The 27,258-nt window shown below is 42.6% G+C and overlaps 1 protein-coding gene across 9 annotated transcripts in view; it reads left to right on the top strand.

Annotated features, from left to right (window-relative positions):
• APBB2 (amyloid beta precursor protein binding family B member 2) overlaps positions 1-27,258 on the top strand; it is a 168,471-nt gene that overhangs the window by 36,292 nt on the left and 104,921 nt on the right. For 7 of the 9 annotated variants that reach the window (XM_083459895.1, XM_083459912.1, XM_083459899.1 and 4 more), the window contains one exon: positions 22,204-22,320. The gene's annotated coding sequence lies outside the window, so the exon portion shown is untranslated. Of the gene's footprint in view, positions 1-22,203; positions 22,321-27,258 lie in introns of those variants that run through there. The other 2 variants (XM_083459909.1, XM_083459904.1) reach the window with 2 other exon arrangements.

The following is a 27,258-nucleotide window of genomic DNA, read 5'->3' as shown; positions in this document are numbered from 1 at the left end:
CTCTGGGATTCCTGGCATCTGTAGGTGGAGCTTGGGAAGACCTGTCTAAGCCCTGACAGCTGCTGTCAGGCAGTGGCAATACTAAGCTAGTATTGGCTTGTTGGTAGGCCATGGAACCTCACCACTGATTTATGATTGACAGTAGGGTACGGAAAGCTGGTACATCAGCTCCACCCCCTTTTTCTAGTGGTTACCTATTTGAATTCCCACTGAAGAAATTGGCCAGTTTCACCACTGTGCCTCCCTAGATACATCTGGAGTGTGGACCTAGAGGCACACAGTCTCAGATTTGCACGTCATGATACTTTAATGGATCGTCTGTCACTATGGAAATTATCAAACCCCCCCCCCCAATATTTTCCTTAACCTCCTTAACTTCTTCTCTTAATTATTTAAATCAGTCTTAACTAGCGCCGTTTGAGCCCCTCTGTGCAACAGCAACAGAGTTGTTGCCTTGTAACAACACATGTCAAAATAGAAGGGCATTTCAAAGCAGAGGTGTAACAGCAATTTGCTGAGGCTCTTCCTGGGCTGAACAAGGGTCTCACAGAGGCAAGCAGTTTTCCTTTAATGTAAGTTTGAAGGGGAAGTAAAAAACCATACTCCTTACAGGGCGCTCTGGAGACACATGATTGTCTCATTTTATCCTCTTAACAAGTCCTGTTAGGCTATCTAGTGAGGCTTATAGATGAATTTTATTTGAAACCAAGGACTCTGGTTCATGTCTGTCTGCTACTACACCATACTGGCTTAGTACAGTGGTACCTCTAGTTACATACGCTTCAGGTTACATACGCTTCAGGTTACAGACTCTGCTAACCCAGAAATAGTACTTTGGGTTAAGAACTTTGCTTCAGGATGAGAACAGAAATTGTGCTCCGGCGGCACGACAGCAGCAGGAGGCCCCACTAGCTAAAGAAGGACACTGACAAACTGGAACGTGTCCAGAGGAGGGCAACCAAAATGGTCAAAGGTCTGGAAACGATGCCTTATGAGGAACGGCTAAGGGAGCTGGGCATGTTTAGCCTGGAGAAGAGGAGGTTAAGGGGTGATATGATAGCCATGTTCAAATATATAAAAGGATGTCACATAGAGGAGGGAGAAAGGTTGTTTTCTGCTGCTCCAGAGAAGCGGACACGGAGCAATGGATCCAAACTACAAGAAAGAAGATTCCACCTAAACATTAGGAAGAACTTCCTGACAGTAGGAGCTGTTCGACAGTGGAATTTGTTGCCAAGGAGTGTGGTGGAGTCTCCTACTTTGGAGGTCTTTAAGTAGAGGCTTGACAACCATATGTCAGGAGTACTCTGATGGCGTTTCCTGCTTGGCAGGGGGTTGGACTCAATGGCCCTTGTGGTCTCTTCCAACTCTATGATTCTATGATTCTATTCTAGGTTAAGAACAGTTTCAGGTTAAGAACTGATCTCCAGAACGAATTAAGTTCTTAACTCAAGGTACCACTGTATTTGTGAGCACAGAAGTACACAGGTGTGAGACCAGGGATGGAGAACCTGCTGACATCCAGATACTCTTGGCACTCTGAAGTGTGCAAAGCTCTTCACATAGATTGTCTTGCTGTCCTTACACCATCCCTGTCAGATAGCTGATCATAAGCCCTCCTTTTGCAGATGGGGGCTGGGGCTGAAAGAGAGTAGCTTGCCTAAGGGCCCCCACTGAGTTGATCCAACAGGCAAGATGGGAACCAAGATCTTCTGGGACCTCAACCCAGGTTTTAAGTCAACATATAACACAAATTCTTGATGTAACAGAGTTTTATCCTTTTTTAAACTCATTAAAACCGCTGAAATGCATAATCCTCTACCAAATGAGTTTTTTCCCCAACTTGGAAAGGGGGGGGGGAGACACAAGAAAGACACTTGTCTTTTGAGGTCAAGCATTATAAAGATGATACTAACTCACTATATTTATCATTCTGAACTAAGCCTGGAGACCTAGGATTAGCAAATGGTCACATGTGCTTTTGGAGACTCATCATGATCCTCTGTCCTGTTCTTGCAGTTCTGTTTTGTTTACATAATTCAAAATATCTAGTCCTGCCCATCCAATCAAATTACCGACATTGCTGTTTATATTGAAACTTGCTTAAAAACATAATTACAGTACAGAACTAACAACAATAAATCATTAAGATAAACATGTCTTCCATCATGGAGCTTAAGGCTCATGGATTGAGAGATACCATATAAACTGAGTACCAGATGCATTCTCCCCCCCCCCCTTTCAGTAAGTTTCAGTAACTTTCTTTCAGAAACGTTTCAGTAACATTTATTTTAAATTGTAATTTGCATTTCAAAAGTTCTGAAGTGTATTTCAGATATAATGCAGTCTCAAGCAAAATTTTAAAGTTTACTCATTTCATTTAGATTCTTTGGTTTAATTTGTTTTATTTTAGTTTATATAATCTTTACAACAGAAGACTTTACAACCAGAATACACCAAATAAACCAAAATACGAGCAAGAACATGACTCACGTGTTTTCATTTGTACCAAATTCTTCTCAGTACCAAATGCATTATCTATGTTCCCATCTGCACTATACAGTTAAAACATTACTGTATCTCTTTGAACAGTCATGGCTTCCCCCCCAAACCCTGGAAATCATAGTTAAGTGTATTGAGAGTTGTCAGGAGACTCCCTATTCTTTGAAATGGAATTGACTGTTAAAATACTCTGCGAATTTTAGCTGTGTGAGGAAAATAGGCATCTCCTAAGAACTCTCAACACAGTTAACAAACTACAGTTCCCATAATTCTTTATATGGGTAGTGCAGAAGCTCATAGAAAGCCCCCCGATTCATCATTAAGGCAAACTGTACTGTTGTTTGGATTAATTTCTTATGAGAAACACATAACACTACTAAAAATATGGACAGTAACAAGTTTCCACATACAGTGGAAACTTGGGTTAAGTACTTAAGTACACTTTAGCCAATGGGGCCTCCTGCTGCTGCTGCTGCGCCGCCGGAGCACGATTTCTGTTCTCATCCTGAAGCAAAGTTCTTAACCCAAAGTACTATTTCTGGGTTAGCGGAGTCTGTAACCTGAAACGTATGTAACCTGAAGCGTATGTAACCCGCGGTACCACTGTATTATGGACTGAGTTCTGGAAAAATGAGCAGCCAGCCAAAAATATGTCTCTCAAGAATGCTTTGCCATTTCCTGACTTTTGTTTACTTTTGGGGGGGTATACACCAGCTCCCCAGTACCAAATTGTACATCCTCCAGATTTTTTAAAACCCTTTCCACCCCATAGCAACACTCAACTCTCCCCACCTATAATATTGACTTACCTGCAACAGCTGATATTATTAAAAGTTCATTGCTCCTAGTCACAGAATACATCGCATAAAAGATCAATTGTTGTCCCAAAGACCACTTACTTGTCATAATACGGAAACAAATATAATGTCTGTCAAATTAATATGTCACAGAAGTAGCAAAAAATGTGAATAATTGAATGGCAATATAAAGCCACTGGGATGTATTGGGACTAGCACTAATATAGTTTTAGAGCAGATTGTTCTTTTGTCTGGAAATGACTTTAATCTTTGCTCTGTGTTGTCTGGAGGACTTTCTATTTTAAAATTTAAACCCCCTTGCTAAAGCAATCTACTCCATGGTGATATCTTAGCCTGGAGAGGGAACTTGTAATAAAGTCTAGGCTATGAACAATCCACTCATGGGTGCGGGTGTGTTCTGAGTAACATGAATGAGATTTCAGAAAAGATCCAGAAACTATGGAGGTGTTCTCATATTTTTATTTTATTTAATTTAATAATTTTTATTAGTATTTTCCACACAACAACACGAAAAATATCGAAAAATAACAATACACAACACACAAAAACCAACATTCGAAAAACTAAAAAAGCAACAACAACTAAACAACCAAAACAAATCCATATCTTACAAGTTAATAATATAAACACTATAAAAACAACAACAAAACATCGACTTCCACCAATCCCACAGCACCTCCTTTATCTTATTGTGTTTTCCTGTTTTCCTTATCATCTCTATCCTAACATCTAGATATAAATCCCTCTTTCTTATCCTTTCACTTCACAAGGTTATTCCAGACTCAGCCAGATTTCTGTCCTCGAACCTTGACTTTTGAGGTATTCATTTAGGCACTTAGGTATTCTCATCTTACGTAATTTTGATAAACATGTAGATTTTGGACTGGATTTGTATTCCATGCCAAAAAGAATAAAGGGAGGAGGATTTGCACAAATCACACAAACCCTGTACAGTTGAGAGATACAACAAAATAAGATGATATTCTTTCCCCCATGTTGTTTAACGTCTACATAAAATTACTGGGGGGGGGGTGTCATTTGGAGATTGGATAGAGTTTGTAATGGACTGGAGGAGGGTTAAGAAGCTGTAGCTTAATCCAAATAAGACTCAGCTACTGATGATGGGCAATTTGGTCAGGGAGGCAGTGTCCACCCTGCTCTTAATATCGCTTGTAACTTTTGTGGACCTCTTTGCCATGTTCCCATGTAATGGGAACTTTGCATGAGCTGCATGCTGGGGCCTTCAGCCTGATTGCTTCCACTTTGCTTCTCCCTGGCATGAGAAACGCAATAGCTTAGCATTGTGTCTGAACCTATAATCATTGTTTCTTTCTCCCTAACAAACTGCAACCATTAAGCCAACAACAAATTTTGGTTTGAGGCTAGCTAGTGGTTATAGTTTGCCAGAGTGAAACAAGCCATCATCTGAGTACAGGAACAATGTTTGCTGTCTTGTGCCCAGAAAGGAGCAAAGTGGGAGCTATTGGACTGTGTACACCATCCTTTAGCTTGTGCACAGCCTGGTTAATTTGGATGTAATTAATACATGAATACATGTTTGTACTGTATATGTATGTAGAGAAATGCAGTTGCTATCTCATTGGACTAAGTTTTGGAATAAAGCAACTGCTATGTTGCTATATTCTTAACTGCAAGAAAAAGGGTAAGCTGCAGAATAAACCAGTAAATTAGAAGAACATTTAGGCCTTTCTAGAACATTCAGTTCTTTGTTTGCTTTGGTTGTTAAAGGCATCAGAAGTTTACTTGTCACCAAAGGGAATGGAGTTACCCCTATGCAGTTAAGCAGGCTACAGATTACTTGGTTTCTTAGCAGCTCAAGATGACTTTAATATAAGGCTATGGTTTCCACCCTCATAAACAACAATGCTCGTATTATATTTGCACATAAAAGAGGCGAGGAATGGGGTGGGGCAGGACTGCTATGACTTTGCCCCTTACATAGTCTTGGGGGTGAAATCCTTGATGAAATAAGGGTGTAATTTTTGCGTTCTTAAACAAATACAGCAAAGTAATAGCAGGTTTCAGAACGTGGAAAAAAATTGAAACCAGATGTTTTTGATTAGCCAGAGAAATAACAAATTAAACAAAATAGAAAAGTCGCGACCAGTTACTCACTGAGGCAGCTGCTCCTCACTTGCCTGCCTGAGAAGGATGATGGATGGCTTGCTGCAAGATGAGAACAATCTGCTTCGTTTTGTCACCATTTTCAAAGAGGGTTTGAGTCTGTCAGCTGAAGTATTTTAGCCATGAGTGGAGAAAGGGTGAGGAGATCTTAAAGTGCCTTACTTGAAAAAACTATATCCCTTGAAAAAGAGTTCAGCACCTCTCAGGAATCAGAACTACAAGCTTGTTTTTCTACACAGCTGCGTCCACCCCACCTGTCAGAGTATTTTATGGTCTCCATCTCATTTATAATGGCGCCTTCTTTGAGGGCTCTGCTCTTACCTGAATGTATAAAATGCTGGAAAACCCCACGAGCCTAGATTTTGCAAGTGTGCCTTTTTAATTCTTAAAGTGGAATGCAGCGAGTGAATTAGACAGCCCTACACATATTATTAAGACTGCAGTCCTATGCACACTTAACCTGAGGTAATTTTTCATTAAACTTGGTGGTACTTACTTCTCGGTAGACATGGGCAGGATTACACTGTTAAATTCCTCAGTATCAGAAGTCCTAATGAGTTCAGTAAACTTTAAAGGTAAAGGGACCCCTGACAGTTAAGTCCAGTCGTGAATGACTGGGGTTGCGACGCTCATCTCGCCTTACAGGCTGAGGGAGCCGGCGTTTGCCCGCAGACAGCTAAATGTGTAAGGGACTGCAGTCTGAACCTCTTTATGTCCTGAAAGGTTAAGGTCACATCCACACCAAACATTTAAAGCACTCGTATACCTCTCTTGCAGTAATGGCTTCCCTCAAAGAAGCATGAGAACTGTAGTTAAGGGTGCTGAGAATTGTTTCCTCACAGAGTTGCATCACCCACAAAGAGTGTTAGAAACTCAGATATATAAACTAGGTGCCAAATGGCTCCTTAAACCAGGATTACAGTCGCCAGAATGGGATGCCTAGTTGCCATTTTGGAGTCAGGCGACTCAAAAGTCTTTTTTTTCAATACAACCTGTTGGTTCCTGAAATTCGTTCTGATTGTGCAGATAAAATATAGGATAGAATTCTGCGGGATTTGTTGCTATTGTGTGACATTAGGCACAAGTGGCGCCTGGCGCCTGACAAATTTCTAATGCTGCCCATAAACCATAGTTCCCTGGATTCTTTTTGTTTGGAGTTGTGAGGCACTATAGCTGTCAAAGCAGTGTAAGAGTGCTTTAAATGTATGGTACGGATGCAACCTCAGTTTTAGTCATTAGGTTTTTTTGCTTTATCCTTTGACCAAACTTCCTGCAGCTGCCAATTAATAAGTGCACCTGGGTTCCAGCTTTCTCACACTGACAAGGCCAGCGCCATGTGTTGCTACAGCCTTCTTGCTAAAATTGCTAATAATAACACCCCAGACCCTGGCTTCAACATTATCCTCCAGGTACTTATAATGAGGAAAAGTTGATGGAGCAGAGAAGGATTCATTTGAGTTATGTTCTTGGATGTGTTTTGCATAAGCCCTTCCCTGTGTTTCGTTAATGACAAAGTCTCTCTTTGTATTACCGTTTTTGGGTGTTTTCCCCCTACCCTAGGAAACTGTATAAACATTAATGTATGGGATTTTTGATTTAAAAATAGATTTTATTAAGCTGCGATAGGACCGAAATGCTACCAGTTGTAGCTTGGTTAAAGTAATAAAAATAGTAAAAATAAACAAGTGTTTCTAATAGTTTTACAAGGCACTCATGAATCACATGTTGGCTAGAGATTAACTGAAGCCTTCATTTGCTAGATGGATATTCATAAAAGGCACTATATTTAATTGTAGACTAATTTTGTACTGAGACTTTGATATTTGTGCCTTCTATATGCTTTATTGGGCTGGATCCAAAAGTCCTTCCATGAACGGAAGGAGATTTGGGTCATACTTTTGTTAGCAGTGCAGTCCAGGTCTAATATTGTAAATTCCCTTCATTCATATTTTCCCTTAAAATTGTTCCATGGTGCACAAACATTCTCTCACACATACCCATTCAAGGCTGTTTCCCCACTTCTCTGCTGGGTAAAGTTGGAACCATTTTGTTAACAGTGTGTTTTAAGCATGTTTCTGGGTGAAAGCAAGGGCTATCTGGCATTGTCCTCATGCTCATAGTCTGGCCAGTGATGTGTCCAGTCACTGTCTCTTGGCCTACCGGACAAGGTGGTTGTTGGAATAAACTGGGGAAGGGGAGATCTATATATGCCACGCCACCCTGAGCTCCTCTGAGGAAGGATGGGACATAAATTCAAAAAGTGCATCTGAGGATCCCTGGTTATATTGAATTTATCTCTGATCTCTCAAGTTAGTTCCCCCAACCCCCGTTTTTATGCTGAGAAGAAAGTCTTGCTGAAAGAACCTGTCGTCCAAAGCAAATAGTAAGATATTTGCAATCAGTTTAACTTAAGAACTGAACTGCTGTTGTTGACTTAAGAGACGCATAAGTGTTAAAACCAACAGAAACTGCTAAATGAGTGGGTATTAGAAAACAGTTCTGTGATTATACAGTTATGTAAATGCCACTCCCTCTGAATTGGTTCATTCTTAACTACAAAAGTGTTAACTTTAAAGAATAAATGAACATACATCTTGATGTAGGTGTGGTCACTATGTGAATATTATTCCCCTATTAATATTAGACCCTAGAAAAACTTGAGTACATTTTTACCCTCGGTTGATATGGAGGATGATGGACATTTCCAGGGCTTGCACAGATATTATTTTGGCTTTATTTTAATTCCACTAGGTCACCCTAGAACTGAATTGACTTGTCAGGTTGCCTTAGGCAAGGCATAGTTTTCTTATTTTACACATTGCATTGTTTAGACATAGCCTTAGATTTCTGTATGCAAATGTAATGCAGCAACCACACCTTAGCAAATTTGTATTGTACAGTTTCTGCTTTTTAGGGAGCTGTGATCGTCTGCATCTGTTTGTTGGAGATATACTGCAGTGGGTGAGACTTGAGTTTGCCTCTGTATAACATGTGAAACCCACTCAGCTTTCATTTCCAACTTGGAGATAATAACGCAGTCGCCCTGTGAAGGTAGATCACCAAGGATAATTGTGGTAACATATGTGAAGTACTTTGAATAAAGTGTTCTTGTTATTATGGGGACAGCGAAATTAAACTGGGAATTCTAAATAAATCTTCTAGCACGACATAAGATTGTAAAAAAGATTGTTCAAAACCTTGATGAGGAGATGCTTCTGCGCTATTTTACCAACTAATGTCTGTCCCTACCTTTTCTCCCAGTTTAAAGCAAGACTATAATAACATTTATAGTCACATCTGAAGGCTAAAAAAGGGTTCCAATAGCTAACAATTTCCAGGAAAACTTAAAAGTAATAGATTGTAGCTGCATGAATTGCTTTAGAAATGGTATGTTGATGCCTTCAAAATGCTGTGAGAGCCATTGTGCTGCTGACACACTGAACCAAAACAAATTATGTGGACATAAATCTTATTTATTTCAATGGATCTTTCTCAGACATAATATGCTTAGGAGCACAGTATTTGATATCTAAGGCAGTTGGGAAGCTCAGATTTAGGTTTTTTCCGCCCCTCAACAAATGACTACAATGCATCTTGATTACATAAAAGCTGCCAAAAACAGAAAACCTGAAAATCTATGGTGGTCCTTCAAATGCCGTTAGGGAGACAGACACACTTAAAAAAAAAAAAAAAAAGTTTTGCAGACTGCACAGTATCATCAAGCAACAAACTTGTTGAAGACTGCATTCAGACAGAACTTCTTTCTGTTTCCCTGACATTTCCTTTCCTGATAATTCTTGCAAATTATTCAAAGTGATTTGAATAATGCCTTCTGAATATTCTGGACTACAGCTCCCATAAGCTCTGGTTGCTGGCTGGAGCCGATGGGAGTTGTAAGTAAGTTGAAAGCATCTTCAGGGCTGTCACCCGCAACAAGAACAACCCCTGTTTGGGGTTATCATAAAGGTAGGTCAGGCTGTGAACAGGAGCAGATTTTATTTCCCCCCTGGCTTTGCTTATCAAAGATCATACACCCTTTGCTTTGCAAAGAGGACAAACCTCCAGGTTCACTGCACCTTATTTATTCAATGGGTATGGTATTTTTATCACACGACAACTTTTTCTTCAACTCTCCTCATACCCTACCATGCTTTGGGTGGGCATGCTTAGTCCTCCTTGCCCCCCCCCCCCATTAGTTCAGCAGTTGGTTTTTAAAATGAAATTTTGTTGTTGTTGTTGTTTAGTCGTTTAGTCATGTCCAACTCTTTGTGACCCCATGGACCAGAGCACGCCAGGCTCTCCTGTCTTCCACTGCCTCCCACAGTTTGGTCAAACTCATGCTGGTAGCTTCGAGAACACTGTCCAGTCATCTCGTCCTTTGTCGTCCCCTTCTCCCTGTGCCCTCAATCTTTCCCAGCATCAGGGTCTTTTCCAGGGAGTCTTCAATTCTCATGAGGTGGCCAAAGTACTGGAGCCTCAGCTTCAGGATCTGTCCTTCCAGTGAGCACTCAGGGCTGATTTCCTTCAGAATGGATAGGTTTGATCTTCTTGCGGTCCATGGGACTCTCAAGAGTCTCTTCCAGCACCATAATTCAAAAGCATCAATTCTTCAGCGACCAGCCTTCTTTATGGTCCAACTCTCACTTCCATACATCACTAGAAATTTTATTACACCGTGTTAAACTATTTCTTTTTTACTCTTGAAAGACAGTTCCGTGAGAGGTGTGCTTGTGTGCGGCTTTCTGATTGACGTATGAACCAGGCAATCTGTGCTGTCCAAGTTAGGCATCTTCTGTAAATTGGTGAAAGTTTTCCCCTGAGCTCAATCTGGGAGCAGTAAACTGTGGTGGTTGTGCTTCTACTGGGCATGGCATTAAAGGGGCGTATGTTGGTGTGCTTACCAACATATTTTCACAGTCTAAAGCCCCATCAGGGAGTCTGACTCACAAAATAAAGGTTTCTTTCTTATGGAAGGACATATGCACTGACAAGCATACTGACAGACGCTTGGTGATTCAGATGGTGCTCAGCTTTATTCAAAGTATTTCATTGCAGGGGAAAATGATAAAACAATTTTTCATGCTTATGTCACCTGCTTGTATCCTGGTTTGTAATACATGAGTCAGCTTTCAGCTTAAGTACTAAAAATTCATGTATGAGCTTGCAGGAAAGAAGCAACTAAAATAATAATAATGAGAAAATAACAAATAAGAGCGTTTTTGAACATGCCTTTTTGCTAGCTAGTATTTCCTCATCTGAAATTATATTTTTACTACAATAAGCTCCAGAGCTGAATATATACTTGCTCTAGTCTCGTTCACAAGTGTCTAAAAAGTCATTCTAGGTGCATCCAATTGATGCGCAATTGCCAGTACAATCTGGACCTGGATTTTGGACCTGGAAGGTGCAAAGCAGGGCTGGGGTGGGTCATAATAGGACGAAGAGTCTTGATGCACGTGGGAACCGGGCACACGCAACTGTGTGTGGGATGAAGGTCTACTGGTCTTTCAGTTACATAAGTACAGTGGTACCTCGGGTTAAGTACTTAATTCGTTCCGGAGGTCCGTTCTTAACCTGAAACTGTTCTTAACCTGAAGCACCACTTTAGCTAATGGGGCCTCCTGCTGCTGCCGCACCGCTGGAGCACAATTTCTGTTCTCATCCTGAAGCAAAGTTCTTAACCTGAGGTACTATTTCTGGGTTAGTGGAGTCTGTAACCTGAAGCGTATGTAACCTGAAGCGTATGTAACCTGAAGCATATGTAACCCGAGGTACCACTGTAATTGAATTAAGATGTTTTAAAACAGTGAAGAAACTGATGTGAATTACAGGCCATCGCCAAACCTTCGGTCAGGAAGTTTATGTACCCAATAATGCCATATTGTTAATTTACAAAAGGGTGGGGGGCTTGTTATAACACACAGCATATCAAAACTGTTGGTGAATACATTGTGTAATACTGCTGTATTCAATTTCTGTAACGGTTAATTCGGCACTTTCCCAGCAGTTATCTCTATCTTTGTGGACATCTCTCTAATCTGTCCATAATTGACTCTCAGTAGAAGCTTGTATTTCCACAAAGAGGAATATTTCCAGTGAGTGGCAGAGTAATTAACCTTTGCTTCAGGAGAAGACAAGTCAGTGGCTTCTGAGCCCAGGCCTGGGATTTGACCTGGCACTTGAGTTGTGAACTCTATTCCTGACTTTTGTAGCTGTTCAGTATGACCTTGAACAAGCAGTGAAAACTCTAGCCTCAAGCTTTTCTTACATTTGAGGCTTTATTCATACATATTATAGCTTTATAGTAATAGTACATGTGCTAGGGTTAGTATTGCTTGCGAAGCAGGCTGGTGATCTGTTTTATTAGATCACAGCTAGCCTTTACTACAGAAAAATTGCAGGGCGATGAGGAAAGTGTTGTAATTATCTTTGAGCCCAGAGCCACCACAGAACTTGTTTTCATTGCACCTTACAGGATTATGCATGATTTTAATAACTGTCCAGTGGGGAGAGATAATTTTCCTCCCTCCATTTTATATTTTCTATAAAAAGGATATGTCAAATTAAATAATCATGAGGCTTTAGATCCCAAGAAAGACCCTAGAATATGTGTGTAAATGTTGGAGAGGGGCATGCATTCCAAGCCCAAAGAAATGAACCCATTAAGTGTTATGGAACTCCTTTTTATTAGTCGTAACATGGCTTCTTCTCGTTGTGACATCACTAAACTGAGGATTTTTTGGTTTCTGTGAACTAACAATTGTGAAGACTGTTAGGTTGTCAGCTTGGATAGCTCACCTGGTTAGAGAAGGCATAGGCAAACTTGGCCCTCCAGATGTTTTGGGACTACAACTCCCATCATCCCTAGCTAACAGGACCAGTGGTCAGGGATGATGCCTGGTGCTGAAAATGCCAAGGCTGCATGTTGGATTCCTGAATGGGACAGCTGTATAGGAGGTTGGGCTCGATGATCCTCAGTGTCCCTTCCAACTCTTTAATTCTATGAATGTCTGGTTTTGAGTGCCTGTTAACTGATTCTTAGTTCACACTCTTGCTTAGAACTACCGTATTTTTCGCACCATAGGACGCACTTTTCCCGTCTTAAAAACTAAGGGGAAAAGTCTGTGCGTCCTATGGAGCGAATGCAGGGAGGAGGCAGGCAGGAAAAGCCCTCAAGAGCCCCACACAAGCTTCGCGCGGCTCTTGCGGGCTTTTCCCCAAGAGGGAGAAGGGACTGACTCCGCCAGTCAGTCCCTTCTCCCTCCTCTAGAAAAACCTTGCACAACCTCTCCAGCCGGGGGGAGGCTTCGCAAGGCTAAAGAGGAAGCCAGGGCAGCGAGCGCGATCCATCCCGTTCGCTGCCTGGCTTCCCCTTTAGACTTGCGCGCCTCTCCGGGGGTGGGGGGGCTTCGCAAGTCTAAAGGGGAAGCCAGGCAGCAAGCGCGATCCATCCCGTTTGCTGCCTGGCTTCCCCTTTAGACTTGCGCGCCTCTCCGGGGGTGGGGGGGGTGGGGGGCTTCGCAAGTCTAAAGGGGAAGCCTGGCAGCAAACGGGATGGATCGCGCTCGCTGCCTGGCTTCCCCTTTAGACTTGCGCGCCTCTCCGGGGGTGGGGGGCTTCGCAAGTCTAAAGGGGAAGCCAGGCAGCAAACGGGATGGATCGCGCTCGCTGCCTGGCTTCCCCTTTAGACTTGCGCGCCTCTCCGGGGGTGGGGGGGTGGGGGTGGGGCTTCGCAAGTCTAAAGGGGAAGCCAGGCAGCAAACGGGATGGATCGCGCTCGCTGCCTGGCTTCCCCTTTAGACTTGCGCGCCGGGGGGGGGGGGGAGGAGACTTCGCAAGGCTAAAGAGGAAGCCAGAGCAGGGAACGCGATCCATCCCGTTTGCTGCCTTGGCTTCCTCTTTAGACTTGCGCGCCTGGGGGGGGGAGACTTCGCAAGGCTAAAGAGGAAGCCAGAGCAGGGAACGCGATCCATCCCGTTCGCTGCCTTGGCTTCCTCTTTAGACTTGCGCGCCTCTCCGGGGGGGGGGGGGAGGCTTCGGAAAGCCTCCTTCGCAAATCCATCCCACTGCCCTGGCTTCCTCTTTAGCCTTGCGTGCCTCTCCAGCCACAAGAGATCTACCAGAGGTAGATCTTAACCCTTGCCTCACCTGGGAGCTTCTCTGGGCAGGAATTCCCTCAGCTTAAGTGAGGTGGGGGAAGTGTGGCAAGTAGGAGGGTACCTGCCTAGACACTGAAGCCACATGTCTCTCAGATGAAAATTGGGAGTGGGCATTGTGTGAAGTGCCCTGATGGTGTGGGCATTGTGTGAAGTGCTCTGATGGTGTGGGCATTGTGTGAAGTGCCCTGATGGTGTTTCCTGCTTGGCAGGGGGTTGGACTCTATGGCCCTTGTGGTCTATTCCAATCCTATGATTCTATGATTCTAAGTGGCTGTGGATCTCCTGCTGCAGAACTGTAGGACTGTATAGAGTTGGGAGGGCCACCTGAGGGTCATCTAGCCCAGCCCCCTCACAATGTAGGAATCACAGCTAAAGAACGCCAGAGAGATGGTCCCCCAACCGCTGCTTAAAAGCCTCCAGTGGTGGAGACCCCAAACACCTTCCGAGGTCATAGAATTGCAAGGTTGGAAGGGAACCCCAGGAGTCATCTAGTCCAGCCCCGGTGGACAGCGGGCGCAATCCATCCCGTTGTGCAAGACTAAAGATGCTGTGCAAGGCTAAAGAGGAAGCCAGGGCAGTGAGTGCCTGCCCTGGACTGCCTTGTCTTCTTCTTTAGCCGCGCTGGAGAGGTTTAGCTCCTGGCTGGAGAGGTTGCGCGGCTATGGATCCCCTGAGCTGTCTTGGCTTCTTTGCTCTTTGGGGCTGGTGGGGGAACCCGGGCTTCCCCCGCAGCCCCAAGAAGCTCTGGGAGAAGCAGACAGGCTGCGCGCAGCCTGTCCGTTGCTCTTTGGGGCTGGGGGGAGGGATAATATTTTTTTCCTTGATTTCCCCCTCTAAAAACTAGGTGCGTCCTGTGGTCCGGTGCGTCCAATAGAGCGAAAAATACGGTACTCTGTTGAATGGTGTTCCCCAGTAAGTATATTCGGGATTGCAGGCTTAATTGTGCAGGTAGAATGAAGAGCAGTAAGATTGTGAGCTGGTGCAGGGTTATGTTCCAAGATTATTCTGACAGTAATACTCGTGAGTATTTAAACAAGCCGGATTTCACCCCGTAACAGGTTTTCGCTTATCGGCACCTTTGGAAGCCCACATTTCATCCTGAGCAACGTTGTGAATCTTAACTTCCGAGGTGGTGTGCTACTGAGCGGGCAGAACATTTATCTTCATCTGTACCATATTCTCCATCATTGCAGTGCAGTGATCTGCAAAATCAACTTGTGACAAAGCTTGCCTCTTTGGGTTTCTTACTGCAGTGCAGAAATAGGCTTGGTACGGAAAGGCTATGAACTTCATTTAAAGGATACTTCATTGTGAGCTCTTTAGTTAATCACAACCCCCTTCTAAATAGGTATTGATTACTTTGGGTTTTCCCTTGCTAAGCAGTTTTCGAATGGCTGGCTTTTGCTAAGCTATGAATACTTTCACAGGTCATGCCACTGATAAGCCAAGCATGGGGATCCCTGGAGGCTGACTTTATGATGTGTGAATTGAACTAAATCTGTGCTGTGAAGAGTGGTGACTGTGACAGGTGCACAACTTTAGTTGGATTGGCCTGGTTTATTTTAGAAAGCCCCATTTGTTCCCTTTATCCCAAATACTGATAATGTCCCTGTGGTGGGAATAGTCACAACTTTATTTAAATATCCAAGTAGCAGGGGACAAGTGATGGTGATTTCATACTGTTAGGTCTCTCTCATATCGTTCATTTATATCCTATGCCTCCTGGATTAATCCTTAATCCTACTCAAGAACAGGTCAGGTTCTGGTCGTATTAAACTCCCAACACCTCTTACGAACAGTGTTAGAAACTCAGAGATATTAACTGGTTGCAAGATGGCACCTTAAACCTAGGTTATGTCCGCCAAAACGGAATGTCTAATCGCGATCTTTTTTTTCAAGACTACAAAGCAAAAAAACAAATTGTGTATATCATCAGCATTACAGTCGTACCTCTAGTTGCGTTCCTCTCTTGTTACAGACTTTTAGCTTACGAACGTAGCAAACCTGGGAGTGTTTACTTTCGGGTTCGCCACGGGCGCATGTACAGAAGCGATCTGCGCGCTTTGCGCATACACAGAAGCACTTGATCATGCCACACACATGCGTGGAAGAGCCACTCTAGTTGCGGACTTTTCGGGGTGTGAACTGCACCCCGAAATGGATTGAGTCCGCAACTAGAGGTACCACTGTATTATATTTCACAGTTTAATTGCACTTTACCAATTACACAAATCTCTTTTTTTGAAACACGTGAACTAATACACATTTCACATCAGTGACACATTTTTACCATCAATAAAGGTAAAGGGACCCCTGACCATTAGGTCCAGTCGTGGCCGACTCTGGGATTGCGGCGCTCATCTCGCTTTATTGGCCGAGGGAGCCGGCGTACAGCTTCCGGGTCACATAGCCAGCATGACTAAGCCGCTTCTGGCGAACCAGAGAAGCACATGGAAACGCTGTTTACCTTCCTGCCAGAGCGGTACCTAGTTATCTACTTGCACTTTGATGTGCTTTCGAACTGCTAGGTTGGCAGGAGCAGGGACTGAGCGACAGGAGCTCACCCCGTTGCGGGGATTCGAACTGCCGACCTTCCGATCGGCAAGTCCTAGGCTCTGTGGTTTAACCCACAGCGCCACCCGCGTCCCCCTTTACCATCAATAGCAATTGCTAATTGGACAACACTAACATAAATGGGTCTCAGCTTCAGCAATAGTGACCAAGTCATTTGAATAATTAATATTTATAAATGCTGCACACCAGCCAAATAGTGGGGATGTCAGTCGCCAAATGGGGGACAGGACATTCCATGTGGTTGCAAGTGGACCATTTGCAGTTGCAAAACATGCCTGGCGCCTGGGGAATTTTGAACACTGCTTATGAAGCCTTCCATTATGACAGCATCTCCAATAGTGAGCAAAACCCAAAACCACATGGCCAATCAGGAATTCTGGAAGAAATTATTTTCTGAGTCTAGCTACCTATTTTCAAATAATCATTCGTTGAAAGGATGGGTGAGAAGACAATCTTTTAAGACTTAATGATGATTGTTTGAGCTTCTTCTCTTTTGTGCTTTTGGGCACTTCTCTCACGTTTTTCCACCGTGCCTTCCTCTACCCCGCCCCAGCAACAAGTAGATAAATGTCTACCCCAAGGGTATTCAGCTTGGTACTCCCCAGTTGCCGTTGTCAAACAAATCCCATCGGCCACAGCTAGCATGACCAATAGTCAAGGATGCTCAGAATAGTAGTCCAACATCTGGGGGGGCAACACATTGATTACCTTGGTCCATTTAGTCAAAATCTGAACATGACAGCTTTCCTTGTGATTCCGTAGAATGACTTCCTGTTTTAAAATGGTGCTAGTATTCAACCAAATTGCGACATTTGCTTGGATAGCATATTGAGCAATTAATATTGTGGTGTCTCAGTGCAAGCACTTTGGGGGGGGGGAGTGGGGATATTCAAAGCTTTTTAAGATTAAAAAATCCAAACCTGATTCACATACAAGACAAATACAGTGATTGCAAATGGAAAAATGCAGTCACACTTATAGGGCCCATTCAGATTTTCAATGCTTCCTCAATGTGGAATGGCCTGAGCCACAGCCACGTAGCAGAAGCATTCCTGTGACGGTGTCTTCATTTTAGACAAGTCCTTTTACTTCTTCATTTCAAGTGTGTATTTTGATGGATGTCAAAGATTAGTATTTATTTGTGCTTTCAAGTGTCCAGAGCACTTTACAGCAACCCTGTAAAGTAAGTTAGCTTCATTATCCTTACCTTGCATGAGGCAGAATGCAGGCTGAGGTTCAGGTGAGACTCGGGTCACTTTGTCCAGGATTATACCTGATTTGTTTGTAGGGAGGTTATACGACAGTGACTGTTTATCAAGCATGCATTCTGATCTTTTTGAAGGGAGGTTAAATGATGTTGCCTCTGCGGAAGCAGGTTTGTTGTGGATGACATCTCAATCAACTGTAATTGTGCAACCTGAATTTGCCATTATGTGATTGAATCCTGAAAATAGCAACCATCTGGAAGCATTCGCAACTGAGATTCGAACTGGGCGGAGTTCATATTCTCAGCTGATACAGTAGATTTGGTCTTAGTGAGACTTGGCTTTAGCCTCTTCATCTACAATGCTTACTTTTTAAGGGAAAATGTGCAAAGAAACGGCTCTGTTCCACTATCTGGTGCTTAGAAAATGCATTTATCTCGCCCTCACCCATTTCAGTTGTTGGTAACGTTGGTGCGTTTTGCCTTCTGTTTATCAAAAACATCTGCCATTTGGACATTTCCTTTCAGATACCCATTCACAACTTATCATGGAAAGGAGCATATGCCGGCCACTTTCAAACTATTGTTTTGGTCTTTTGTTTGTCTATCCATTAAGCATGCTGGACTTTCATCTTTCTTCCATCCTTTCACTTTTCACTATGGTCATAATAATCAAGCATCTGTCAGTCTTTCTTGACTATTCTTAGAAAGAGAGGCACATATAAACTGATAATGTGTGCTCAGATTTTATCCTCCTGGTTTTTAATAATTTTGGCTTTGTTGCAATGCAATATGAAAACCAAGAAAGAATGCTGAGTAGTTCCAGTAGATTTTGAATTAGATGCATAAGAAGGAGACTCATTGTGGTATTTTTTTTTAACCAGATTATGCTCAAAATGGGACAATAACATATTTTTGAGCTGCTTAGATTTTTTCCTTAATTACTAAGCAATATATAAAAATACTTACTTTTCCTGTTTAGTTATGTGTATTATTTTCTGTGTACACACACACACACACACACACACACACACACTCACTATAAAATAGGGTTTTGGTACATGAAAGAGTTTAAACAAGTAAAATATAAACTACTGGGTTTTTACTTTCAAATGTTTATAAACCCTTCACCAATGTCAAATGATAAAAAACAGGTAGATTCTTCTACCACAAAAAGCAGGCCAAATCATAGGACAAAGAAATAACACATAATTTTGCAAAAACTCTTGGTTATTAAATATGAAAGGTAAATATGTGGAGTCATCCACTGTTGGACTTGAGATTAATCATCTCAAGACCCTCTGAGCCTTTTAGTAAACCTGGACTCCAGATCTTCTAGTTATATTCTGTATTTGTCCACAGTTCAAATATATGTCATTCTTTTACTTGTTCGGCATACGCCTTTTAAACCATGAAGTACCAATTAGTCATGAGTAGTGATCCTGAATATTCCAATATATTATTGGACTAATAATTGTATTATATTGTGCTCATGTAAGCTCTTTGTGTTCAACTAAAGCTTGCAAAGATTTAAAGTGAGCAAAATTTCTTTAGCCAAAACCTCAGTTTAAACAGACCAATGCAATTGCCCGAAAGGATGTAATTGCAGATGTAATCAGTTTGAACAAATGGAACCAATAATTCTTATTTGCAAACTTTGCAGTCAGGCAGTCTAAAAACGTTCCTGCAATCCACCCAAGTGTTGGATGCTTCAGTTGAGCTCTCTCCTTTCGTCCCAAAGTCACTGGGCATCTGCAACTAATGGCAGAATATTAAATATAGCTTGAAGGACCTATTCCTGGCATCAGAGTACAAACACAACAAATAATACAAGATATACAGGAAATTATTCCCCCATTCCCTAGCTAATTATGCACACACACACACACACACACACACAGTGGTACCTCGGGTTAAGTATTTAATTCGTTCCGGAGGTCCGTTCTTAACCTGAAACTGTTCTTAACCTGAGGCACCACTTTAGCTAATGGGGCCTCCTGCTGCCGCCATGCCGCCGGAGCCCGATTTCTGTTCTTATCCTGAAGCAAAGTTCTTATCCTGAAGCACTATTTCTGGGTTACCGGAGTGTGTAACCTGAAGCGTATGTAACCCGAGATACCAGTGTGTGTGTGTACACACACACACAAAACTTCAGTTTACTTCATACAAGATATGGGCCCAGAACTTTTATACAGCTTCCACAAGAGACCAAAGCCCTAAGAATATCACACAGGTATTTGCAAAGAATGATTATCTCTCATCTTCCCAGTCATAAACCCATTAAGGCGTCAGACCTTGACAAAGGTTAGAAGTTTATAGTTTTGTTGCTTCCAGGAAAATGTTTCGGCTGTCGATGACCCCGAGTTCTGTGGTACCTGTGAGCAAAATGCTGCGCATAGTTGTCATTCCGTACAAAATTGTCAGTCTTGGGAATTGCTGGGGGGACCACAAGCAAGCGCCGTGATATGTACTTCTGCAAGACTGGTCTTGCCGGGAAGAGAGCTGCAGAAGCGGCCGGCAGGTTTGTTTTGGCTTTAATTTGGTAACGCAAATTTAAATACCCCTGTCTCTTTTTTTAAGCAGCTGAGACTATTCAGAGAAATTAATTAATTCAAAATAATAGATTGACGGGTATCTCAAATCCTGTTGGCAGGCACCTCTAAAACAGGGAGTGCCCAGATGTAAGTGGTAAGAGGCAAATGGGGGCAAATGGCCTAAGACCAGAGCCTAATCTGTAGGCCTCAGAGCTCATTTTTGACACAGAAAGGAGTAGGGGTGTGCAGTATCAGCAACAGTTTGTAGGCTGCATTGGATTGGTATAATTATTAGAAATTTGGCCTGCTTTTGGACGGCCAGCCGAGTCCTTCCCCCCCACTTCCTACTCCCATAATGGTTTCAATGCAGTTCTGATAGCAAATACACCCACTGATTGCGTGCATATATCTGTATCCAGTGTGCTCTCACTGATGGTTTGGGAAGCAGTGTACAGTGGTACCTCGGGTTAAGTACTTAATTCGTTCCAGAGGTCCGTTCTTAACCTGAAACTGTTCTTAACCTGAAGACCACTTTAGCTAATGGGGCCTCACGCTGCTGCCGCGCCGCCACCGCGCAATTTCTGTTCTCATCTTGAAGCAAAGTTCTTAACCTGAGGTAATATTTCTGGGTTAGCGGAGTCTGTAACCTGAGGCGTATGTATCCCAAGGTACCACTGTACACATAATGTTAGGCACAATCCACACCTGTCCTGTAGTTTCTTATGAAATACTGTGTTTCGGTGGAGCTGATAGTAAAAGTGACTTAGGAACATAAGGGGAGAAAAAATTACAGTGGTGCCTCGCAAGACGAAATTAATTTGTTCCGTGAGTTCTTTCGTCTTGTGAAGCACGGTGTCGGAAAAGTTTTGGAAAAGCTTCAAAAATCACCAAAGTCTTCAAAAACCTCAAAAAAGGCTACCACACCACGTGCTATGAGTTGTTCCTCGAAGTCAAGTCGCAACAGTATTAACGGTTTTAAGAAAAAGGAAACAAACTTGCAAGACGTTTCCGTCTTGCGAAGCAAGCCCATAGGGAAAATCGTCTTGCGAAGCAACTCAAAAAACAAAAAACCCTTTCGTTTTGCGAGTTTTCCGTCTTGCGAGGCATTCGTCTTGCGAGGTACCACTGTAATGCTAAAGCCAGAGGGATGCCATTTATGAGTACATTGCATAAGGCACTCATATATGAGCTGCCTGTTCAATATCTCTCCTCTTCCCTCCTCTTCCCTTCAATCTCCTTTTTATTATACATCCAGATGCTTTGGTTAGCAACCTTTAATTATTGTATTTTCTTTCCTGGTTTTGGGTTGAGGTTGGTAGGTAGGTTTTGAGGTTGTTTTTGTAGCTTGTTTGATTTCAATATTTATTTTTAAGCTTTATTGTACAAAATTAATTAAAAAAGCTGCAACATAATTTTTTTATTATTATTGAAGAGTTCAAAACTTTTATGTGTGAATGAATTCTAATTACTAATTACTAATTACTAATTAATTACTAATTAAAGTAAGTGACATGCTGAAAAAAGGCTAAATATTATTATTTATTAGGCTTTTCAGACCCACCCTTCCTTCTACCCTTCCTTCAAGGCAGAACAGAGCAATAACAAAATACAGTCATAATAAAACCATTGTTAAAATAGCAACTAAAACCTGTACTGTATCAACATTCAAAAACCTGAAGCAGCAGACTCAATAACACTTGAGTTGATGGATTTGTCATTATATATCTTCGTTATATAACTATTTGTGCTTTTACCTTGCATTATTTTCTTGTGGTCTGCCCTGATCTCTTGTGATGAAGGGTGACAATAATAATAATAATAATAATAATAATAATAATAATAATAATAATAATAATACAAGTGAAGCCACTGTAGCACAGATCCCCAGCTCACAGAGCCACTGTAGGAGGATAACATGATTTATGGATTTGAGCACCTCTGAAAAGTCTGGGATAATCAATAGGATAGCACCCCCACCCTCATCTTTCTCATGGGTAATCAATTACAGCAACCAAAGTAGCACCCAGGTCTTTCTCATGGGTAATCAATTACAGCAACCAAAGTAGCACCCAGGTCTGAAGTGAGATTGAAATGGGTTTAGATAATCCACCATTCAGACATGCCAGCAACTGGCAGCCAGCACTCAATATTACAGCGCTAAGTTTGAAGTATGAAATATAAGTGACCTCTTGCTAAAACAAAAGAGATATTGTGGCTTTTGTAATTGATAACTACCAACTTTCAGCTTTTGTTCTCTCTCTTTTCAGCATTTTCAGATTAATTCCTTCAAGATAGCATATCAGGAAATTAGTTCCTCTGGTGCTTCCGTCAAGGGCTAAGAAAAGTGGCCTTCCGTCGAAGCCTTCACCCAAAGGCTGGAGAGAGTAAGTATTTCAGTATAACTAGTTTGATTTGTTCCAACAGGACTCTGCAGCCTGTGGCAATAAACCAGGGGTTGCCAACCATCTGCCCAGTGACCTCCAGATGAAAGAGAAATAGCCATAGCGGTGGAATGCCAATTCTGACATTGCACCAAACTAGTAAGAAGAAACAGCTGTTTGCCAATCCTCTTCACACCATGGTTTGTCAATTCAGATGTCACATTAAACTAGGAATGGCAAACCCATATCTGGCCAGCAAAGCCATTTTCAGTTGACCATTTCCTGTAGAAGGTTTTCCCTGTTTCCTGCATTCTAGGACCTTTCTAGCAATGGTGCAGTGCCAGAGAGAGGAGAAGGGCCTTTGCTTTCCTTCATATGGCGGTGTTGGGCTGAGAGGAGAGGTTCCTTTCCTTTTAAACTAGTGCTACGGGGTGGGATGGGGAGGGAAGTGCAAACACTTTCCCTTGCTCTTCAGAGATTGCATTTCCTCTTCTGGAACCAACTAGAACTTTCTACTTTGGCAACCAGAGGGAAGATAATCAGTAGCCCATTCCCTCCAACATTTCTCCGATGAAAATGGGGACGTCCTAAGGAAAAGCAGGTGACGCGGGTGGCACTGTGGGTTAAACCACAGAGCCTAGGGCTTACCGATCAGAAGGTCGGTGGTTCAAATCCCCGCGACAGGGTGAGTTCCCGTTGCTCGGTCCCTGCTCCTGCCAACCTAGCAGTTCGAAAGCACCTCAAAGTGCAAGTAGATAAATAGGCGTAAACGGCGTTTCTGTGTGCTGCTCTGGTTTGCCAGAAGCGGCTCAGTCATGTTGGCCACATGACTCGGAAGCTGTCTGCGGACAAACGCCGGCTCCCTCGGCCTATAGAGTGAGATGAGCGTGCAACCCCAGAGTCGGTCACGACTGGACCTATTGGTCAGGGGTCCCTTTACCTTTTAAGGAAAAGCAGGACATTCCAGGATCAAAAAAGAAGCCAGGACGGCTTCTGTAAAGCCTTGCCCAGGCCTTCTCCTTCATAGACCTTGATGCCATTTGTGTCTCTGCTGCCAAAACCAGCAGTCTCACGACTATTTCTCCTCTTCCCCTCCTCCCACTTCTCTCCTCCCAGCCCATAATGATGCCTAGTAATGCTAGATACGACCTGACCACATTCTAAGTTTCTCTGCTCCCACAAACGGTGGCCAATGAGCAGGGGCAGGAAGTTGGGTTGACAGCGTGTCATACACTTTTGGTTAGTAGACATCACAGGGAAGTCAATGGGGAGAAATGGTCTCCTTCAGTCAACTGCCAGGCAACCCCTCGCCATGTTTATTCCAGCCTTAGCAAGTTTGCCTGCTGCAGAGATGCTTTTCTGCTGCTGCAGCATCTACTTTTAAAGGAGTCTGATTTGCATTAGGAAACTGATGCAAGATGTGGGATAATTACATCAAGGAGAGAGCAGGACCCTCTTCACTGTATTCTACAGACTGATTTTGTCCTAAAATTTTTAAACGCTCAAGGGGGAGGAATTAGAGCAATTCAGATATTCTGCCTAAGTACCACATGCTTCCCGTTTGAAGGGTCCCAACCAAAATCTCCAGTCCTTGATGACGCTAAAAGCCCGAGAGAGAGCCAGTTAGTGGGTGTTAGTGGGAAGAGTGGTGGGTGTGGACTGAGGAGCCCTGGCTTAAATTCTCTGTCACTTGGGAAATAATTACTATTTTTCAGTGTACAGTGTACCTTGGGTTAAGAACTTAATTGGTTCTGGAGGTCTGTTCTTAACCTGAAACTGTTCTTAACCTGAAGCACCACTTTAGCTAATGGGGCCTCCTGCTGCCGCTGCGCGATTTCTATTCCCATCCTGAAGCAAAGTTCTTAACCCCAGGTAATATTTCTGGGTTAGTGGAGTCTGTAACCTGAAGCGTATGTAACCTGAAGCGTATGTAACCCGAGGTACCACTGTAACCTACTTCAGAGTATGTTTGTTAAGAATACGTGAGATACTTGAAGAAGGATAACGTGGCGTGTTTGCTTTAGGGATTTTTTTGCCTGGGCCTGTTTCCTACCTGAACTCGGAAGTAGCAGCATTCATGAAATAACAGTTTTGTCACTTTCGGGATTTTGGGTGCATGTTGTTAGGGAACATGGCTTTGTCTGCCACTGTGGGCTAGTGGTCAAGCTGTAGGTGGGCTGTGAGATGTAAGACTGCAGGTGAAGGAATCACTTGATGATTGAAGGCGCTCTCTACTCTGAAGACGGAGTGGGAAGGCGTGTACCCCTCATCTCTCCCTGGAGGAAACCATGGGCCTTGAGGGGCTCAATGTCCGAACAAGCCCTAAGTGGCATGCCAGACAGTTCCTAAAATTGTTGGCAGCTGATAACGATAAAATGTCTGTGTTGTAGGATTCTTCTTTGAGAGCCTGTAGAGATATGGCATGCGTAGGTTTTCTGATGCGTTTGTTCATACTAACAGAAATATGAAGGCATTTTCTTTTTCCTGCAGTATTGATAACAGTGTTCTGCCGATTTTCCTAATGAGTGCTTTTTTGGCCTCCGTTATTTATTTTTTGTACTGGTACATTTTTACTATATCTTTTGTCAAATTGAGTATGCAGTACTTCAGCGGGGGAAAGGGAGCCCTCAAGCTCTGTATTGCTTTTCGCTTACCATGCACTTTTTCACCACACAAAGTACTAGAGTTTATCTGATTTCTAATCTCATATATAATCACTGGTATTTCTTGGCACACTTACTCAGAGGCTAATTGTAAATATTTTATTGGCAAATGGTGTATAATTTATTTTGCCATTGTATTTGTTGTCCAAGGTAATCAGAAGAACATAAAAGCTCTCTGGTTTCCTATTTGAGAAGTGTTTGAATGACTATGACTAAAGCTTTGCTTTATTCTCAAGCTTTATAAAAGTTGAACAAATGCGTAAGACTAATAATTAAACTGGAAGAAAACATTGAGTACTATTTTGCATGGCTACCATTTTAAAAGGTTGTTTTCTTTCCCTAAGATCTTGTTTTTTTTCCTGTATAAAATTACCCCACTGTTCTTGTAAGCCTGAATTTCTGATAAACCACTGGGTAAAATATAAGTCCTGTTTTTAGCCATGTTTCAGGTAAGAATGAAAAGAAATTTGGGGTTCCTTGGAAGCTTACTTAGAGGCTTCTCAATGAGATTATAATTAATGGTGGAAAGTTTAAAAGAAAGGTAGACCACTGCTATCAATCTTAATTTGGGATCTGGAGTTTCAGTGGACAGTTGGGTGTCTTCCAAGAAATACTCTCAATTGCTACATGGAATCTCTGTATCTTGCACTGAGTTCTAGGGCATGTGCAGTGTTCATTAGCTGTGGCCTTTGTAGTATTATTTTTTTAGCTCTCTCAGAACCCTGCGTCACAAGAAAGGAGGCAGAGAGTTCCAGCTTCATGTCAGCAGATTGCTTTTCACGTTTCCATGAGTTTGGGATCATGTCTTCCAAAATTGTCTTGAGGGATTCTGATACATGCTTAAAAATTGTTTTTAACTAAAAAAGCAGAACTAGTCTAAGGGCTTTGGCTTTAATGGGCATTATAGTGGTACCTCAGGTTACAAACTCCGCTAACCCAGAAATAGTACCTCGGGTTAAGAACTTTGCTTCAGGATGAGAACAGAAATCGTGCTCCGGCGGCAGCAGGAGGCCCCATTAGCTAAAGTGGTGCTTCAGGTTAAGAACAGTTTCAGGTTAAGTAGACCTCCGGAACGAATTAAGTACTTAACCTGAGGTACCACTGTATTCCATTTTGTTGGCTTGATTTCAGTAGGCTGTGAGGAGGAAATATATATAAGCTCCAAAGGGAAACTCACGTAGCCTGACAATACAGTTGTTATATGTAGAGCAGAAGGTGAGAGTCTCTTGGGGCGTATCTCCCTGAGCAAAAAAATCTCCATTTCATGCAGCTTTCTTGAAGGCAACAGCAACCATGGTTGCTGGGCAGTGCTGCAACAATTCAGCTCCTGGTATGTTGTCTTTTACAAATGGAATTATTTGCAATTATATCAGGTGTTGTGGAAAGTTGTCCACATCACATGGGGAGAAAGGAAAGCTCAGAAGGCAACTTGAAAACAAGTCATGGGGTTGCAGTGTAGTTGTTTACTTGGCTTCCCCCTTTCAGAGATAATAATGTAGGACAGCACCACAGGGAGCAGACATTTTTCTAAACCTCAAAAACAAAATTAAAATGCACAAAGTTCATTTTGTTATTTGTTTTGTGTTCCTTCAGTTTTTTAAAAGAGCCCTCACTTGATTATTAGGCATATACATTTTGTTTTTTGTTTTGTTATTTTAGAGAGCCCCCTTGCACTTGTTTTCTTTGCTCCAGAACACATGCTTATGTTTTAGGCTGGCATTCCTGATCTTGTGAAAAATGAATGGTTTTATTTTTAGAGAGGGTAACACATCATCATTTCTCCATAGCATGTAGCTTGATAATAATTCTTGGCACTATCCTGAGGTTCCTTGAGATCTGGAGGAAGCAGCTGGTCACAGTACACAATATAAATTAAGCAAATGAGGCAATTTGGTGGTGGGGACACAATTGGGATTCCTGTGATATGTGATGCTCAGGGTGACCTCAGACTATGCCCAGTGGGAACAGACCTGCTAGTTCTTTCCTGTATGCCTTATTCCTGTCTCTGTATTATCTGAAAGCACCTGATTTCCATTACTCTTAACACAAGCCCAGCCTACAAATTCATTCTTAATTTTTAAAATTCCTTTCCTGCTTCTCTTTTGCTGGCCGTTGCCTCCGTCCCAGAGCTTTTTCACCTTCCTCAGCTGTTGCATGCCATCCTTTTTATGCCTTTCCCTTATATATCTGGCGTTTCCTTGGGGAAAGATGCAAACTACCTTGGACCTACCTTGTCCTGGCAAGACCGACTGTTAACCCAGGTGTGTTTCCAGCACTT

Source organism: Podarcis liolepis (assembly GCF_965112155.1).
Source record: "Podarcis liolepis genome assembly, chromosome: 9".
Classification (NCBI taxonomy): domain Eukaryota; kingdom Metazoa; phylum Chordata; class Lepidosauria; order Squamata; family Lacertidae; genus Podarcis; species Podarcis liolepis.
The sequence above is the reverse complement of the archived record's forward strand: the minus strand, read 5'-3'. Positions and strand labels throughout refer to the sequence as shown.